We start from the raw sequence: 21,975 nt of genomic DNA, 5'->3' as shown, positions 1-21,975 counted from the left end.
AACCTTATATTGGGAAAGCAACACGTCCAGTATACTTGCTCCGTATATTACCTTTCGGTAAACTACCGTCCGGTTGTAAAGGAAAGCGTTGAAAAAGCAACTGTTAAGGCAATGTCCCCTGACATGCTTTTATTTATGGTCTATATCGTGTCAGATGCAATTACTATCCTTTGTAGGAGCAATAGTAAAGCTCACCCTTATGGTTTTTCGGTCTGGCACAAGGTCCTGTCTTTGACCATGCTATGCAACCACCGTTCTTACGGTTGACACCCGATTTGGTTCAGGTGACCTAATGAATTCCAGGTGAATTCCTAGGATTTTACGTTCAATGGTAATGAACGCATTAAAAATGGGTTTTCAGAAAACAAATCGGTTTGTAATTTTGATCAAAATATTTTCTCGTTCAAGCTCGAGTTTAGATATCATCGAATTCCATGAGTTTGAATTCTCAATCTTTAAGGACAATCTCTAGGATTGAGTAATATCAGTCTTAAAAGCTGATTTTTGATCTTTAAGGAGATTATCCCTTCTAGGGATCTGATTCATTAGTCTTATCAAGCTAATTTGCACGGCACCCTCCCCATTTTACGAGACAGATCCTCTCATGGTTAGGATAAGTCTGACCACTTGGCGACCCTGTTTGATGCTGAGGTCCGTGGATTTTCAGCTGATTTTCGAGAAAACTTTTCAAGGTTTTTCGTAGACTCTACAACTGGTCTGGACGACAACTTCTTGACCTAAATCAAGAAGCGCGTGTCTTTTTCGGAAGACTTTACTTCCTTTTAATGATGGAATTGATTCATCGTGTAAATCCATCTATTCTTTCAAAAGTATTACAATAAATCAGGTAAAATGGTTAATTTTGTCCAAAACAAAAGTACCTGCAATAATCTTGTACAAAAATATGTGATATCTGTTTTAAAGAACATGGTGCATTCTTCCCACACTTAGCTTTTATTTATTCTTTTCTTTGCCTTTTTATTCTCCTTTATTCCATTTTGAATGAATTAAAGCGTTTTGGGTTGTTTCTCCATTTATGTTCTCTCCGAGGTAACAATAATTTCGGTATTATAACCTAGTTTTATCGTTTATAAATATGTATAAACATGATTTTGAATTCATTTAGTTAAAAAATTTTCAAATTTTCACAAAATTTGGCAATTAAACTAAGTGTAAACACGAGAGAATTTATAACCCTTCCCCACACTTGAGATCATGCAATGCCCTCATTCGCAAGAAATCAGTAAAAATTTAAATTCATGAGGGTGATTAGTGTAGAAAAATGATTAAAAATACCGAGTTTGCAAACATATTGTTTTATATCACATTTGATATTTTACGTCTTGTCGTTAAAATTAGAAGCTTTTGCTGAACTTTAATGTCAATCTTTGAAAATGCGTTGTTTTACCCTGTTTTGTACATAAGATAAACTACAAACATATATATAATATATATAAATATATTTTTTTTGTAAAACCTTTATTTATTAAAACAATTTGAATGAATAATTTTTTTAAAATTTTGTTTCCTTTTACTTTAGGTAGTTTTGGCATGTTTACCTAGTCCGTCCCTCGACAAAATTTAAAATTTGTCGTTTTTAAAGCGATTGTTTTAAAAGCAAAGATTTTTGGATTTTTTAATTTTTTTGGTATACTTTAGATCAATAATATTAAAAATAATGATAACAAAATTTTTCGCCCCGCCCTCGGGTAAAGCAATTTCGGTTCCATGACCTAGTTTTCAACTCACGATGAATTTTAAATATCAAATTTTTAACTTAACGAAATAAAGTAAATTTTTGTTTTTAAATTCACACCAAACTTAAAGTTAAAATGCATAAAATTAAAAATTCATATTATTAATATTTTTATACATACAAACTTATTAAAAATATTAATTTTTCAAATATTTACAAACTTAAATATATTGATTTTAAAAAGTTTACAATAATAATTTAATATTAATTTTAAAAACAAAGTAAAAATAAAATTAAAAATCTTTTTGTTCTTTTATCCCACTTTAATCAATCAAATATTGTCAAAAATATACGCCCCTCTTTTCGGTAAAGTAATTTCAACTATATTACCTAGTTTTACTCCTGACGATTTTTTGAAATATTTTGGGTTGATTGATTAAAGATATTTATACCTTAAGAATAAACGGTAAATTTCGCAGTGATGTAATAAATTTTTGTATGATATCAATAATTTCGGTTACGCATACCTAATTTTATTGAATACCAATTTAATACTTTATAGCGAACGATTCAGCGTTTATTATCAAAAGGTTAAAAGCAATAAAAATAAAAATAAAAATAAAAACTGTACATACTTACCTGTGAGATAGAATTCTCAATGACCTGCTTTAGCCCACTCGTAAGATAGTCGGACTAATTGGTTTTCCATAGCTACATAGGCATAACCTCGAGCATTCAACGATTTTTATTTGAAACATATGAACGGTCCTTCTCTGCATAAAGTAACGAATTCGGTATTGGAATATGTCTGATTCGTCGAGCATTTTCCTTCGTGTGACCATTTTCCGCATTTGTGACATATTTCAAGGTGTCGTGCTCTTCTTTTCGCTGCGAATTTTGATTTTCCTTTACCAAAATGTAACTTATTATTATTGTTTCTGAGTTCTTTTCTTACTCCGTCCATTTTGCCTCTTATGAATGAAACCAGGTCAGTCGGAAGTGTGTCATTATTACGTTTAGTAATCATAGCGTGTAGCATTAGACCATGGTTCAGATCAAAGGAATTCTCCATTTCGTAAAGCCTAAAAAAAATAAAAATTCAGAATGGGGGAAGAAGACTTGTTCTTTAGGGTCTGCTAGGGAAAGACCATTTGGATTCCATTCTCGAAAACTACATGAAAATAGAATATCTAACTCTAACAGAAATATATATTTTACTTAAAAGACTTGATTCTCCCCACACTTAGTTAGCTGTGGTATCGAAATTGTGATTAACTTCATCTTCAACTTCCATTGGATTATCTATGTAATGTTTAACTCTGTGACCATTAACCTTAAATTCAATTCCATTTGAATTTATTAATTCTACTATTCCGTACGAGAAAACTCTTTTGACTATGAATGGTCCAGACCATCTTGATTTCAATTTTCCAGGAAATAGCTTGAATCGTGAATTGAAAAGAAGAACTCTGTCTCCTTCTTTAAATTCTTTTAAACTTCTGATTCTTTTATCATGCCATTTCTTCGTTCTTTCCTTATAGATTAAGGAATTTTCATATGCCTCAAGTCTTAATTCTTCTAATTCGTTTAGTTGACTTAATCGTAGACGTCTGGCTTCATGTAAATCAAGATTACATGTCTTTAAAGCCCAAAATGCTTTGTGTTCAATTTCTACTGGAAGATGACATGCTTTTCCGTAAATGAGTTTAAAAGGTGTGGTTCTAATTGGAGTTTTGTAGGCTGTTCTAAAAGCCCAGAGTGCATCCTCCATTTTCATGGACCATTCCTTTGGATTTGATCCTACGGTTTTTTCTCTAGAATACGTTTTAATGCTCGGTTAGTATTTTCAACTTGTCCACTTGTTTGTGGATGATAAGCGGTGGAGATTTTATGAGTTACTCTATATCTTTTGAGAACTTTCTCAAGTTGATTATTACAAAAATGAGTACCCCGATCATTTATTAAAGCTTTCGGTGTTTCAAACCTGGCAAAAAGACGTTTTAAAAAGTTGACTACAACTCGTGCATCATTAGTCGGGAGAGCTTGTGCTTCTGCCCATTTAGATACATAATCAATGGCAACGAGAATGTAGAGATTATTATGAGATTTTAGAAATGGACCCATAAAGTCAATACCTCAAATGTCAAATACTTCACATACTTGAATGACATTTTGTGGCATTTCATCACGTTGACTTATTTTTCCGGCCCTTTGACATGCATCACAGGATTTGCAAAGAAGGTGTGCGTCTTTGAAAATTGTAGGCCAATAGAATCCAGCATCGTAAACTTTTCTTGCTGTGAGTTGAGGCCCATAATGCCCTCCTGTTGGTCCTGTGTGACAATGGTTTAAGATTTGACTAGCTTCATCTCCAAATACACATCGGCGTATTATTCCATCGGGACAACTTTTAAACAAATGTGGATCTTCCCAGAAATAGTGTTTTATATCACTAAAGAATTTCTTTCGTTTTTGGTACGACAACCCTTTTTCAAGGAATCCACATACTAAGTAGTTTGCATAGTCTGCAAATCATAGAATTTCATTATAATCTATCTTCAATAGATATTCATCAGGAAAGTTGTCTTGTAGGGCCGATTCATTTAGAACTTCTAATTCGGGATTTTCAAGACGAGAAAGATTATCAGCGGCAAGATTTTCTGCTCCTTTTTTATCTCGGATTTCAATATCGAACTCTTGTAAGAGTAAGATCCAACAGATTAATCGTGGTTTGGCATCTTGTTTCGAAAATAGGTATCTAAGAGCAGAATGGTCGGTATAGACCACCGTTTTTGCTAGAACGAGATATGAACGAAATTTGTCAAAAGCAAAGACAATAGCAAGGAGTTCTTTTTCAGTAGTTGTATAATTCATTTGTGCTCCTTGTAACGTCTTACTAGCATAATAAATAGGTTGAAATCATTTTTCAATCCTTTGTCCTAAAACGGCTCCCATTGCAAAATCACTTGCATCGCACATTAGTTCAAACGGTAGATTCCAATTTGGAGTTATCATGATCGGTGCATTAGTGAGTTTTTCTTTAAGAATATTAAAAGATTTGATGCATTCATCTGAAAAGATGAATGGAGCATCATTTTCTAGGAGTTTATTCATAAGAGTGGCAATTTTAGAAAAATCTTTTATGAAACGTCAGTAAAAACCGGCATGCCCTAGAAAACTTCTAACTCCTCTAACATTGGTGGGATGTGGAAGTTTAGCAATTACATCTACTTTAGCTCTATCCACTTCAATTCCTTCCTTTGAAATTTTATGTCCAAGAACAATGCCTTCTTTAACCATGAAATGGCATTTTCCCCAATTAAGAACTAGATTTGATTGTTCGCATCTAATAAGCATTCGTTCAAGATTAACTAGACATGATTCAAATGTATCACCGAAGACTGAAAAGTCATCCATGAAAACTTCCATGCATTCCTCTATCATTTCGTGAAAAATCGCCATCATGCACCTTTGAAAGGTTGCAGGGGCGTTGCAAAGTCCAAATGTCATGCGTTTATAAGCAAAAGTACCATAAGGGCATGTGAACGTGATTTTCTCTTGGTCCTCGGGTGCTATTAGAATTTGAAAATATTCGGAAAAACCATCAAGAAAACAATAGTAACTATTTCCGGCTAATCTTTCCAACATTTGATCAATGAAAGGTAAGGTAAAGTGATCTTTTCTGGTGGCGTCATTTAATTTTATATAATCAATACAAACACGCCATCCTGTTACAGTCCTAGTAGGAATAAGCTCATTTTTCTCATTTGTGATGACAGTCATGCTACCCTTCTTAGGTACGCATTGAACTGGGCTTACCCATGGACTATCAGAGATTGGATAAATTAAACCTGCATATAGCAGTTTAATAATTTCTTTCTTAACAACATCTTACATATTAGGATTTAGTCTTCGTTGACGTTGCACATACGTTTTATGACCTTCTTCCATAAGGATTTTATGTGTGCAATACGAAGGACTTATACCTTTAATGTCATGAATCTTCCATGCAATAGCTGGTTTATGAGCTTTTAACACAGAAACGAGTTGAGATTTTTCATTTTCAGTAAGAGAAGACGATATTATTACAGGTAATTCAGATTCACCATGTAAATAAGCATATTCCAAATGGTTTGGAAGTGGCTTTAATTCTAATGTCGGTGGTTCTTCTATCGATGATTTATATTGATATCTGTCTTCTTCTTTTAGCATTTGAATTTCTTCTGTTGTTGGTTCATATCCATTAGCCATAAGTGTAGCTAACATTTCAGTTTCATCAATTGGTTCAGTTCCTTCTCCTAAAGAATATTCTCCTGTTCCTTGTAATTCTGGAAATTCTTCTAACAATTCTGCATGTGAATCTATAGTTTGAATATAATAACATGTATCATCTGCAGATTGCGGTTGTTGCATGGCTCTATCAACAGAAAAGGTAACACTCTCGTCCTCTATACTTAGGGTCAGTTTCTTACCAAACACGTCTATTATTGCTTGAGCCGTGTTTAAGAATGGTCTTCCTAATATGAGAGGAACTCGAGAATCTACTTCCATATCCAGAATAAAAAAATCTACTGGAAATACTAAAGTACCAACTTTAACTAGCATGTTCTCCATTATCCCTCTAGGATATTTTACTGATCGATCGGCTAGTTGTATGCTTATTCGTGTTGGTTTCAATTCTCTAAGGTCTAGTTTAGCGTATAGTGAATATGGCATTAAATTTATACTAGCACCTAAGTCTGCTAATTCTTCTATTGAACTAAGACTACCCAGAAAACATGGAATCGTGAAACTTCCTGAATCTGATAATTTTTCGGGTATCTTATTCAACATCACTGCAGAACAATTTGCATTCATAGTAACAGCCGAGAGTTCTTCCATTTTCTTTTTATTTGTGATTAGATCTTTCGAGAATTTAGCATATCTTGGCATTCCTGAAATCACATCAATGAAAGGAAGATTTATATTTATCTGTTTAAACATATCCAAAAATTTAGATTGCTCGGCTTCAAGTCTCTCTTTTCTCATTTTACTAGGGTAAGGAAGTGGTGGTTGGTATGGTTTAACATAAGGTTTAGCCTTAACTGTGTTATCTTCATTAACCTTTTCAACTACCGGTTCTATTTCCTTATCTTGCTCAGGCTGTGGTTCTTGTGAAGTAGGAATAGAATCATCAGAATTTACAGGTATTTCAGGTGGTTTAAGTGTAATACCACTTCTTGTGGTAATAGCTTTAGCTGTTTCATTCCGGGGGTTAGCATTTGTATCACTAGGTAGACTTCCCGGTTTTCTTTCACCTATTAACCTTGCTAGGTTGCTTACTTCTTGTTCCAAATTTTGAATAAAAGCTTGTTGATTTCTAAATGCTTGAGCATTTTGTTCATTGGTTTGTTTCTGAGATGTAAAAAATTGCGTTTGAGATTCAACTAGCTTCGACATCATATCTTCCAAATTTGGCTTTTTATCATCGGTTTGTGGTGGTTTTGTTTGAAAAATAGGTCTTTGCTAATTGTAAGTATTATTGGATACTTGTTGATTGCTAGGACCTTGTTGGTTGTTGTATGGAACATTTCGGTTATAATTCTGATTTTGATTGTAGATTGGTCTTGGCGGTTGATAATTATTCTGATTATTATTTCCAGGCCTTTAGTTTATGTATGAAACATTCTCTCTTTGTTCCATTGTTAGTTCAATACTGAGACAATCTTTTGTCAAATGTGGTCCTCCACACTGCTCACAACTAATTCTTATTGAGTGAATATCTTTAGTCATCTTTTTCATTCGCCTCTCGACAGCATCTATCTTTGCGGAAATGGAATCGAAGTCATGGCTAGAATCGGCTCTAGCTGCTTTAGATGATCTAATGATATCTTTTTCTTGGTGCCACTCATGTGAGTGGGAAGCAGTGTTATCAATAATTTTGTAAGCGTCAGTTGCGGTTTTCTTCATAATAGAACCACCAGCTGCTATATCTATATCTTTCCTTGTAGTGATGTCGCATCCTTGGTAGAATATTTGTACTATTTGACAGGTGTCTAAACCATGTTGCGGACATCCTCTCAATAACTTTCCAAATCTTGTCCACGCTTCATATAGAGTATCATTTGGCTTTTGTGTGAAGGTAACAATTTCTCCTTGAAGTCTCACGGCTTTAGATGCCGGAAAGAATTGTTTAAGAAAATTTTCAACTAAAACGTCTCATGTATCAATCGCCCCTTCAGGTAACGATTCTAACCAATCTTTGGCTTCTCCCTTTAAAGTCCAGGGAAATAACATGAGATATATCTGTTCATCCTCCACTTCTCTGATTTTAAATAAAGTACAGATCCTATTAAATGTACGAAGATGTTCATTCGGATCTTCCTTCGGTGCACCACTAAATTGGCATTGATTAGTTACCATGTGTAGAATTTGTCCTTTGATTTCATAATCTAGCGCATTAATGTCAGGTTGAGTAATTGCGTGACCTTGGCCAGTGTGTTTTGCTCGCATTCGGTCTTCCATACTTAGAGGTTCCAGATTCTCCATGATTGAATTTGTTGAATCTGAATCACTAGAGGATTCTGATTTAATGGGTTGTTCCTCGACAATCTCTGTTTGAATGATTGGTGGTTCCGGAGGAAAGATTAATGGTTCAGGATCTCTGAATTGTCCCTGAATATCCTCCGGATTCTCAATTGTGAGGTCAGGTTCAAAAAATGGATTATCGAAAATTTGAATTGGAGTACTTGGTCGACTGGATGACGATTCTAAAGAAAAATCAACGGCGACAATATTTGCTAGATGTCTTGATCTGGTTACATGTGGTGAACGTATAAAAGGTGGTGAACGTTTTGCTCGGTGCATTCACTGAATATCCTATTAGTTTTTTAAAAAGAAAGAAAAATTATATAAGTTATCCAATTAATAGACTTTTCTGCTTTTGCCCACGTTTCGAATAGCCAATAGATGTAGCAGGGAGCCAGAACCCTTTAAATCGAAAGCTCACAACTCAGCCACTAACAAATCCAACTATTACTACAAACCAGAAAATTTTGGATGTCTATCAATTTAACCACTTAAAATAATTTTTCGTTGAAATTTAAAGAAATTTTAGAGAAGAAATAGAAAATTCTATGTCCTAAAAACTAGAGTGGCGAAAAATAAGAAAGAAAAAGAGCGCGTCGAAAAACGTCGAAAAATAAAAGGTCGAAAAATAAAAATAAGAAAGAAAAACGTCAAAACTTAAAAGTCTAAAACTAAGAATTAAAGGTTGCGTCTAAAGGTATTAAAGCTTAAAAGAAATTCTATATCCAAAACGGCAATAACTTAAAAACTACTAAAATCTTAAAACGGCGTCGCAAAAATCGAAAACACCTAAATCTTATTCTAAAGAAAAAGCACTTAAGGGATTTTACGGCAAAGCATAAAAATCTAGAAATAAAAATAACTATGGCAAAAACTATGTCTTAAAACTAATTACGAGCGAAAAATACAAATATTATGAATAAACGATTAAAAAGGTACGAAATTTTAAAAATAAAACTTAAAGTTGTAAAAATACAATTTTTATAAAAATATTATTTTTAAATTAATATTTTATAAAAGTATTAATTTTATAAGTAATAAAACTAATTAAAACCTAAAAATACAAATTTAATTAACTAAAACTAATTAATATTTTAAATAAACCCTAATTAATAATAATAATTAATTAAATAACCCTAATTTCGTAATTAATGCTGCAATGTGTGACCTGTCAGATACCTCCGTGAGTGCGGATGCCAACTGGCAAAAAGTACCACGAGTGTGGATGCAACAGATTCAGATGAGATGCAGGTCGAATTTTTTTAGGCTCAGTTTCTATATTTTTTTTTTTACTTTTTATGTTTTGTTTTTTTAATTTTCTGTTTTTATTTTATAGAAAATGTTTTATAATATATCTAAAACTTATATTTTAAATAAAAATACTTTTTTAGAGACTTAAAGATATATAGTTTTTATGTTTTTATATTTTTGATATTTAAAACTTATGTAAATATACTTTTACAAAAATAACGTAAAAACTAATTTTTTTAATAGGGTCTCGCTTTGGCGTTAAGTGTTATTCCCCGGCAGCGGCGCCAAAAATACTTGATGTGTGCGAGGTGGTGTATAAAATAGTTATATTTTTACAATAAAATACTATTAAATACGATACAATTTTACACAAGCTATTTATTTATTTATAGAGTGGATATGCCTAAATCTTGCTACAACACTTATAGGCAGTGTACCTAATCGTACAGTAGTGTAGTTTTTAGTAAGTCCGGTTCGTCCACAGGGAACTCGCCAACTTTAACGCTATATTTTTTTAAAAACTATATATAAATATAAATATAAATATAAGTAATATTATTATTATAAAAGGGGGTTTTTACCGTTTAATGACCGGTTTGTCGATTTTAAAACTTTAGTCGCAGTTAAAACCTAATGTAAAATATTAAAAAAATAAAAATAACTTAATTTAAAGCGGAAATTAAATAACGATAATAAAGTGCGATAATTAAAAAGTATGATAATTAAAAGGTACGATAAATAAAATGACAATAAATTAAAGTGCGATAATTAAAAGTGCAATTAAATATGAAATATATAAATTATGCTTATTTAAACTTTCGTAATCATGATGTTTGACGTGTTGATTTTAGTTTATTACCATGAGTTAATTGTCCTTTGTCCTGGATTATTCAATATGTCCGTCTGGTTTTTGTCCATAACAGTCCATCAGTCATAAATATAAAGTGCGAGTGTCCTCGTCAAATTATCCTTATATCCGAAGTCAAATATTCCAACTAATTGGGGACTTAAACTATAATTACACCAAGTGTCCTTGTATATAATTTACCCCTGTTTTAATAAGTCCATTAACTATTAATTCATTCCCGTATCTGGTTAAATGAACGATTATTAGTACTTATAAATATCCCGCCCATCGTGTCCGATCGAGTGTATATGGTTATTTATAGGTACGTCCAATTATAAATATTTATATTAAATTAACAAACTATCATTTAATTAAACAAATATAAATCCCATTAATAGCCCATAGTCTAATTTCCACAAGTGTCGTTCTTTTGTCCAAACCCCAATTACCCCATCTTAATATTTTAGCCCAACATCACGATTACTTCGGCTTAAATAAGCAAAATAATAACTTAGCTACTAGACATTAATTTAAAAAGGTTGAACATAACTTACAATGATTAAAAATAGCGTAGCGTTACACGGACAGAATTTCGACTTACACCCTTACAACATTCGCTAACATACCCTTATTATTAGAATTTAAAATTAAAATTAAAATTAAAATTAAAATTAAAATTATAATATATATATATATGTATATATATATATGTGTATATATATATATATATATATATATATATATATATATATATATATATATATATATATATATATATATATATATATATATATATATTATACGAGTGAATGAAGAAGAAAAAGATGTGTCGAATTCATCAAAATGCGTTGCCTTTTATAGGCCCCATCTGGATACTGTGCACTCTGCGAGTGCGGTTTTTCTTGCCTTCGAAGCTCCGCGAGTGCGGAACTGTGGATTCCAGCTCGCACTTTGGATCCTAGCTTTGCCGACGGTTTTTAAAATATAAATATAATATATATATAATTTTAAGAATTATTTATATATTATATTATATTTATTTGCATAGTTGACTTGTAATTTTCGGCCCGTTGTGTCGCGCACTGAAAGTTGGTTCATGTCTCGGTTCTGGATTTTCGAACGTCCTTGCGTACTATTTAATATCTTGTACTTTGCATATTGCGTCTTGTACTCTTGCAATTTTGAGACGTTTCTCATCAATAATTTGAACCACTTTGATTGTACTTTGTACTTTTTAGCTTGTTGGTCGTTTGCGTCTTCATATCGTCGAATCTGTCTTTTGTCTTCACCTTTTATTATTTAAACGAATATTACTTGTAAATAGAACAATTGCAACTAAAAGCTTGTCTTTCTTGAGAGATAATGCTATGAAATATATGTTCGTTTTTAGCATTATCAGCAACCAAAGAGAAATCCTTGATGAATCTACGATAGTATCCGGCGAGACCCAAGAATTGACGAATGTGAGTAGGAGCAGTAGGGGTTTCCCATTTGCTAATGGCTTCAATTTTTGCGGGATCGACCTTAATATCTTGATCGCTTACAACATGACCAAGAAATTAAACTTCCTTCAACCAAAATTCAAACTTGGAGAATTTGGCATAGAGTCGTTTTTGTCTCAAGAGTTCGAGCACGAGTCGAAGGTGTTGTTCGTGATCTTCTTCGCTTTTAGAGTAGACCAAGATATCATCGATGAATACAATACCGAACTTGTCGAGATACGATTTGCACACGCGGTTTATAAGATCTATGAACACCGCCGGTGTATTAGTTAGACCAAATGGCATGACAAGGAATTCGTAACTACCATAGCGAGTCCTTAAAGCGGTTTTGGAGACATCTTCCCCCTTAACCCTTAGTTGATGATAACCCGAGCGGAGATCGATTTTTGAATATACACAAGATCCTTGTAGTTGATCAAAGAGGTCGTCGATGCGTGGAAGAGGATATCGGTTCTTAACCGTCAATTTATTTAATTCACGATAGTCGATGCACATCCGTAGGGATCCATCTTTCTTTTTAACGAATAAAATCGGTGCGCCCCATGGTGAATGGCTAGGTTGGATAAAACTACGGTCAAGTAGTTCTTGAATTTGACTTTGCAATTCTTGCATTTTGGAGGGAGCAAGTCTATACGGTACACGTGCTACGGGTGCAGCTCCTGGAATAAGATCGATTTGGAATTCAACCGGTCGATGAGGTGGAAGACCCGGCAATTCGTCGGGAAATACATCGAAAAAGTCACTAACAATTGGCACATCATCGATATAATTCTCATCGGTCTCGACTTTCTTAAGGTGGGCTAGGATCACGAAACAACCTTTACGGAGGTATTTTTCAACTTTAAGGCACGAGACGAGGTTGAGTCCGGTGCAACTCTTATCGCCATAGACAATCAAGGGTTCACCATTCTCGATAGGAATTTGAATTGCTTTGAGATCACAAACGATGTGAGATTTCATTTTAGCTAACCAATCCATACCAATTATTACATCGAAGCTCCCTAGTTCTGTAGGTATCAAGTCAATTTCAAACTCTTTACCCGTTAAGTTTAACGTACACCCCCGATAAAAATTGTCGGCACTCAATATTTTCCCGTTGCCCACTTCAATGGTATAAGTAGTATCTAGTGGGAGTGGTGGAGTGCTAAAAGAATGAGTCAAATTCTTGGATACAAAACTCTTATCGGCACCCGAATCGAATAAGCAAGAGGCGTAAGAATTGTTGAGAAGAAACGTACCCTTGACTAGTTCATTGTCATCTCGGGCTTCCTCAGTGTTAATGTTGAAAGCTCGGCCTAGTGCATTGGGGTTAGCTTTCTTCTTTGGGCATGCATTTCTAAAATGACCTTGTTGGCCAAAACCGTAATAAGTGACCGTCTTTGGTGCATCGGGCCCCTTTCGAGCGACGGGGGCGGCGCTTCTACAATCGTTGGCCATATGACCACTTCCTTGGAACCGGTGGCAAATTAGCTTGCCACATTCACCAAAGTGATGCTTGTGGCATTTGTTGCAAAAAGGTTTGGCTCCAGCATAACTTTTCTTACCATCGGAGGTGAAAGGCTTTTTGGTAAAGTTGTTGTTGTTGTTGTTGTTGTAGTTGCTTGATTGAGTGGCTTCCCATTTTCTTTTGTTTCCACCTGACTTATCCTCGGCTTTAGGTGCCGGCACTTCAATTTCGTCCACCGTTTCTATCAATTGACGGGCCATCTTTAAAGCTTCTTGTAGGTTGGCGGGTTTGGATGACATTACCCCGTGTTTGATGCTCTTAGGAAGGCCATCCATGTAAAGTTTAACTCGTAGAGGCTCGGGATTTACAAAGTTTGGACACATTAGAGCTAGCTCGGCAAACCGTTGATTATAAGCGTTGAGGTCGTTTCCGACCGCTTTCAAACTTCTTAGCTCGCTTTCGAGCCTTCGGGTCTCTTCGCATGGAAAGTATTCGGTGATCATCTTTTCTTTTAATCGGACCAAGAGAGAGCGTGAGCTTCATCAGTACCCACCGATTGTACATACGTATTCCACCATGTGAGAGCGATACCGGCGAACGTGTGAGTGGAAAACTTGACCTTATCTTGGTCCCGGCAACCGCTTATGCTAAAAACGGCTTCCGTTTATTCGAACCATCGGGTGAGAGTAACCGGTCCCCTGGTTCTATCGAAAGTATGAGGTTTGCACCCCATGAAAGCTTTGTAGGAGCATCCCTCGTTTGAATTACTGGCTCCATTGTTGTTGTTGTTGTTGTTGTTGTTGTGGTTGTTATTGTTATTGTTGTTGGAAGAGTGACCGACCATGGTCGCATCTACGACGGTGGCTATCATTCGTTGAAGAGCTTGTTCGGGAGTTTCATTGCATGGGACTCAGCGAGGAGGCATTGTTCCTTCAAGACACAAGAATATCGTTGATTAGTATTCTCAATAATACTAATCGTGATATGGAATAAAGATAGATAGAAATTTTCCTTGACTCGCCCTAAATTCTTTATGTTATAATGTCGGAACGTCCATATGAGTCACCGTAATATAATCCTGGAAATTATATTACCCTAATTCATATGTGCATTTGACCTTACCTCATAAGGTCAAGATGGCGTGTCAATCAAATTAAACAACGTGAGATTAAGATGAAGTAAGAGTTAGATATGAATAGAAGAGTACGAGTATAAATGCACAAGTAGTCAAGTAATTCCTACTTCAAGTGTATATGCCGGTTGTAGTCTAAACTCACTAATGTACCCTATGACTCAGGGTTGACACCAATGAACTCTAAATCCCTACAACCAACACTCTGATACCATTTGAAGCGACCCGACAAAATCGTCATTGACGGCGCCGTCTACTTAGGTCCTGTTACGTGGTCATAAGTCTTTAAAATGACGTTTGACCAAAATATGTAAAATTCATTCAAATGTAAAGATGTTTCAAGTTTACAAAAGTAGTTCAACAACTAGTGACGTTACAACGTTTTAAGTACAAATGAAACCTATGCGACACAATTTCTAAGTAAAGCCAAAAGACGCTCCATGTATGCATGTATACTCGACATCCAAGCAAGTATCAAAAAGAGTGCGGAAGCATGTAGCACATAGCGTTCAAGGTCCTGAGAAAACATATAGAAAACTGTCAACGAAAACATTGGTGAAATCATAGGTTTAGTAAGTGAGTATGTAAGTTGAACCACAAGATTTATAACGTTGAAATAATAGTAAACCATTCTAAAATTTGTTATCACGAGTACCCAATTATCAAGGCTTAACTAACGTTACCCCATACAAGTAGTGTTAGAACCTACACTTATTCTCGAAAATATATTTCATCCGCATAACGGTAGCGAACCGTCCGAATGAGGGTGTGTCAAACCCATATGGCCATACAACATAAGTTCTCGCTTACACCCGGCAAGTGTAACTAATGATAATCGAATTGAGGCATTTTTGTTCTAACTCGTACGTAGAATGTTTGTTTTCGTAGACCAAATGTAAGTATAAAAGAGTAAAAGTGGGACTATGATCTCACCTTGAGTGCACTGGTAAATAGGTACTTCACAAAGTAAACGTGTGCAAGAACAAATGCTAGTCTTGACCTAAACAAATAGGTTGCATTAATATCGGTAAACACGGTCGGTCAAAGTTGTTCAATTAGTCCTATGGCTCGTTACGACTCGATTAATATAGCATGTGAGTCAAATTGTCAAGTTTCATGCAAGATATACGTATAAACGCAAGTTAGAACGATTGCATAAGAGTTTGGTTAAGTTTGACTAAAAGTCAAACTTGGTCAAAGTCAAAGTCAATGGGGTTGGATCGGGTTTCCGACCATTACACATAAAAACGTAGTCATATATAAGTATGTTGGCAAAATTTCATGTTAAACGGAGTTGCGAGTAAGCGGGAACGAAATTGCAAAAATCAAAAATTGACTTTGGTCAGGGAGAATCTCGCGACTGCGAGCCCATACCTCACGACCGCGAAGTGGCCTTTTTCAGTATCTAGTGACCACGAGCCCAAACTTCACGATCGCAAAGTGCCCTTTTTCAGCAGTTGGTGGCTGCAAATTGTGATATGCACGAACCAAACTTCAAATAACCATAAATCATGAACCGTAAACATTTAGAACACGTATCTTATATCGTTGGAAGGTAATTTAACAAAGAATACAACTAAACACATTTAATCAAATAAAAACATCATTTACAATAACCAAATTCCCGACGAATGATCATTTAACGCTCACCATTCAATGTTTCAAGCTCATAAATGCAAGTGATGATTCGGGAACTTAATACACACATATAATACGCCGTTTTGTAGGTAATTATGCATACAACACTACTAAACACTTACAAACAACATTGCAAAGCATTCAATGTATCAAAAGTTTATATTAAATCTATCAAACCCTAACCAAGAATCACAAAATCAATAATCATGTTAGTGAAGTTTTCTTAATCAACCTACACTTCAAATTGAAGCTAATGATGCTAGTAACACATTTAATACATGAACTTTAACATAACAACAACATTTAATCATCCAAATCTCAAGATTAAACACACACTTTTCAAGTTCAAGCTAGTTACACTAAAACAACAAGATCGAGCATGCAAATCATATATTCATGTTAGACTTGAGCCATAGACACTAATTAACACACTTTAAATTTTAAAGATCAAGAATAAGAAATTTAGTATTTTTAGAAAGTTACCCAAACGAGATGAAGTTGGTATGGAATCGAAGAGGAAGTTGCAAGGATTCCAAATATGTAATTTGTTTTGCAGAACGCTTGCTAGATCGGATTTGGATGATGAATTTGTGTTTGAGGGTTTGAGAGCATAAAGGTGGAAGTAGTGAAAAGTGGTGGATGAAATGAATGGAGGAGGGAGGAGTTTGACTAGTTGACCTAGTCATCTCTTTGGTCTCTTGGCAAGTTTAGTCCCTCAAGTTAAAAGCGGGTGCGTGAATTACCTAAACGAAATATTTCAAAAACGCATATTAACGGGTGATGTTATAATTAAATAACGGACTTTAAATTAAGTAGACGGAAAGTAAACGGAAAAAGGCAGGTCATTACATTACTTACTCCTTAAAAGAAATTTCGTCCCGAAATTTAAGTAGATGTAGTGGTCGTTGTTTCTTCCTGGGGATCTTGCGTTGCCAAATCTACGAATAAGTGAGGATACTTTCTTTGCATTTGATCTTGTCTTTCCCAAGTAAACTCGGGTCCCCTTTTGGCATTCCAACGAACTTTGACAATCAGGATTTTGCTTTGTTTTAGCGTTTTGACGGAGTGGTCCACAATTTCAACCGGTTCTTCCACAATATGAAGTTTATCATCAATAGTAAGCTCCTCGAGAGGGATGACGAGTTCAGGTTCGGTAAAACACTTCTTTAAATTTAATACATGGAAAGTAGGATGAACGGAGCTCAGTTGAGGCGGAAGATCTAAACGATATGCAACGGTTCCAATACGCTCCAAGATTTCAAAAGGACCAATATACCGCGAATTTAGCTTCACGCGTTTCCCGAAACGGATTACACCTTTCCAAGGTGCGACTTTTAACATTACTTGGTCACCGGCTTGGAATTCGAGGTCGTTGCGTCTAATGTCGGTATAGCTCTTTTGACGACTACGGGCCGTCCTGAGCATATCTCAGATTTGAACGATCTTCTCGGTTGTTTCATGAATGAGTTCGGGTCCGGTGATTTGCTTGTCGCCTACCTCAGCCCAACAAAGAGGTGAATGACATTTTTGGCCATAAAACACATCGAATGGTGCGGTGTTAATACTCGCGTGATAACTATTGTTGTAGGAGAATTCGGCGAGAGGCAAGTGCTTGTCCCAAGCTTTTCCGAAATCGATAACGCAAGCTCGTAGAATGTCTTTCAAGATTTGAATTCAATCTATCTCTCTATCTAATTCACATACTCCATAGTATATTTATTTTTATTTATATTATTATTATTATTATTATAATTAAGATTAATATTATTATTAATCTTATAGTTAGGAGTATTATTATTAGTAGTAATATACATAAAATACTACGACGAAGTTCTATTCAAATGATTTCAAACCGAGTTTTCAAATAAGTCAAAGCTAAGAAAATTATGGGTTATAGCTATGGAGGTTATGGGTAATGTTCGTGGGTATTGTTCGCAAGTCAAACCTAGTATTTATCATCTCCGTTGTGTCTACGTACTTTCTTGCAATATTGAATCACAATATTGATATGTGAGCATTCATATCTTATCTTTTATATATTAATAGTGAATCCATGTCTAGTGCTAGAGTATATATGTTTATGCATGCTTGTATACTTTAATTTTTTCGTTAGATAGTTTATGAAGAATCACAAATTTGATACATATGCTACTGATATAAAGTATATGATATGCATGTCATTGGAAAGCTATCGAAAAATTAATAACTTTTCATTTAGAAATCGCGTGATTTCGATGAACGGATTAAAAGATATGGTCAACTGAATTATGTTTGACATTAATTGAAATTGTGTTTGAAACTGTAAATTAATATTTAAACAGCTTGTCTATGAGATTGATAAATTGGATTTTTAGATATTACTAATCGAGTAAATGAATTTCTATATAAGGCACGTCTCATTTTGTTGAACAATTGTCAAAGTTGATTGTCTTATCATGTTTTAAAACTTTATAAATACTATAATCTGATTTTACAAGTATTGGAAAACTATGCGAAATAATATAATATTTTCGATTGCCATGATAATTCATATATAATATAGCTCCTGAAATAAATAATATTTTGAGTTTGATAAATTATAAATTCGTTCAATTATCAAGACTTATACTATGTTAATATAATAAACATGTATAGATTTAAAGATCATATTGGGTCAGATTGACTTTTGAGATGACTTTTGTTAACTTTTGAATGTCGGTCTCGAGCATTAGGATTGTGATACACTACGACCCGACCTAGCTTGTTAGACATTTATTGTTCTCTAGGTTAAGATCTATTGTTACTTTGCATTCCGAGTTTCGGTCACATTTCGGTGAATGAATTTATGTGCTGCTAAGGTGAGTTTCATATGCTCCCTTTTTAATTGCTTTTGCAATCTATATTTTTGGGCTGAGAATACATGCACTTTATTTTAAACGCAATGGACACAAGTACATACTTAATTCTACACTGAGTTTGAACCAAAAATCCCTTAGCTTTGGTAACTAGTAACTGCCGGTTATAAGAACTGGTGGGCGCAAATAGTTGTATATGGATCCATAGGGCTTGACATCCTCGTCCGTTCCAGGTATAGAGACCCTAGCCTGAAGTATAAAGCGGACATATACTATTTAAGTTTAGTACACGTTGGTTTACGTGTATTAAACATGTTGGTTGCATGTATGTTAAAACGGGGTACTTATTATATATACGTTAAGTTTAGTTACCAGGGTGCTCAATTTCGTAGAATATTTTGATAAACGTTTCTGGATGAAACAACTGAAATCTTGTGATCCACCTTTATATAGAGATTATGCGCAACATTAAAACTATGAACTCACCAACCTTTGTGTTGACACTTTTAAGCATGTTTATTCTCAGGTTCCTAGAAGTCTTCCGCTGTTTGCTTATACGTTATACAAGCTATGTGCATGGAGTCATACATGCTTTATTCGAGAAAACTTTGCATTCACAAAATCATCACCATGTATCTTATTTTGACTGTATTGTCAACGGATGTAGTATTGTAAACTATTATTTACGGTGATTGTCTATATGTAGAAATCATCAGATGTCAAAAACCTTGGAATTAGATAATCATTTATGGTGTGCCTTTTCAAAAGAATGCAATATTTACAAAACGTATCATGTAGAGGTCAGTACCTCACTGTGAAATCGATGAATGATGTATTCGTCCAAATGGATTTGGACGGGTCATCACATTTGGTATCAGAGCTTGAGGTCATAGGGAACCAGAATTTGCATTAGTGTGTTTAACCGGTAATTGTTAAGATGCATTTGTGAGTCTGGATTATGACCGTATCTGTTTTTACCGAGTTTTGCTTATCATTTCTTGTCAGAAATTACTTGCTTATCATTCTTAAGTCTAGACACATTTTCCTGCATTTATTGCATAGATAATGTACAGACGAATTCATATCTTAGCATATCTGTTACTGTAAACTTTGCCTGACATCTTTTGAAGATTCCTCCGTAATTTATGGGATTTTGGTATTATATATACATATGTAAATTATGTATTGAAGAATACCAAATCTAAGTCCTATAATCTATTTCACATCAAAAATCATTTCCCTGATTATACAAGATGGATCCAGCATCAAGTTCAAATTCCCTAGATCCCGATAGCTCTTTCGATATGGAATTCTACCTGAGCTCCAAAAGCAATGTGACAGGAATGGATCAACCAATCAGCCATCACCTATTCTGGATGAATTAGGGATGGGTTCGTAGTATACTTAATCATTGGAGACAAGAAGAAGGTGATCCCTTCCATCCACCACATTTCCCTCTGGGCGAAGAACCTGAAGCACTTATCGGCGAACCAGTCCGAAACACCATTTTCTCTCTCATTTCCAGAGTATCTCGTCACGATTATATACTATCTCAAATTCAGAATCTTATTCATCCGCTCATCCGAACTGACAATCATCCCGGTGTATATATATGAATTTTAAAATAAAAATAAATCTTTTCGTACTAAGCTATTACGTGTGAATCTTAACTGATAGGTATTACTCGGTTAGTTCATGTTACTAATATGATATGATGTACATTCTTTGTTAATGACTTAACAATCGTTAACTATAATCTCTGCTTCGACTTAATAGATTCTATTTCATAATAAATTAAGTGTATTATTCAAATTCATGTTTGATTTTACACTTTCATTTTCGATGTACTTGAAACTTTCCAGAAAACATCATTCATACCTTGCGAAGTTAGCAAGAGTTCCATGAGCACCAACATGATTCACTAAGGAAATATCAATAAAACTGAATAATGAAGTATTGATTACATTAGTGAAATACTCCACGAAGATTATGAAATCTTTAATGTTTTAAAGATTATTCATTTCTAATCCAGTCGAAAATCAAATGAGCTTAATATGATATTAACTCATTAAATCAGTATTACATCTGAAGAAAATATACATACATATATTTTCATAAAGACTGTAATAAAATTCTCTGGTATAAAATATTACTTGTGAAAATTTTAACGGGTAGGTAATACCCAAAAGATATATAAATTCACAATTAATATGTTACATTCTTCAATTCTGATTCAGTAAATCATCAACTATACTCACTACTTTCACAACGATATACATTCTTTCATAGAAATCAAAACAACTATTCGCATCCAAATTTGATTACATATTCTGATTTTAAAAAATCAGAATCCAAGCCAAGATTTAACAGAAAACATCACTCTTAGATTATTACATCTTTCAAATGCCATACTTTGAATTCAAAACTGTACAAGAACATCATATGTATACATATAATATTCATCTCTTAGAATTATGAGTTTTCATTCTGAAATTCGGAAAAGCAACCAGTCTACGAATCAATACTCTGAATGTTGAAAAAGCTGATGAAGCAGCAAAAACTGTAAATGACTTTAACAGTCGAAAGTTTGATGATAAAGAATAGTGTGTTGACAAAGCTCAGAAAAGTTGGAACTAGAAAACGGATTGAGCAAACCTTGAATGAGGCTGTGGACAAATCACAAAGACTAAACCTGCCTTCAAAGAATCCAAATGATTCAGTATCTGCTGACGTCATTAACGAATACCTTGCTCCTGACTCTAAACCTTTACGGAAAAATCTTCTTTATCATCTTTCGATATTAGAAATTCTAAGATATCATCGTATCTTTCATTATAAATATCCTCGATATTTCTGGAGATATCTTCATAACTATTCTTATCAGAAATCATTTATCTCTTCGCGCTATCTGTGTTATATCATAAAGGAAACTGTTTTAGTTTCTAAATTCTGAAAAATTCGAATTTAAAATATGAATGTTTTTGAAGTAGTGTAGGGAATTGAAGCATGAGTTAGTATAATATAATGACACTTGATCAATATGATTATATTATAGTAAGTC

This window comes from Rutidosis leptorrhynchoides, chromosome 5 (genome assembly GCF_046630445.1).
Source record: "Rutidosis leptorrhynchoides isolate AG116_Rl617_1_P2 chromosome 5, CSIRO_AGI_Rlap_v1, whole genome shotgun sequence".
Taxonomy (NCBI): domain Eukaryota; kingdom Viridiplantae; phylum Streptophyta; class Magnoliopsida; order Asterales; family Asteraceae; genus Rutidosis; species Rutidosis leptorrhynchoides.
This window is presented reverse-complemented; position numbering follows the sequence as displayed.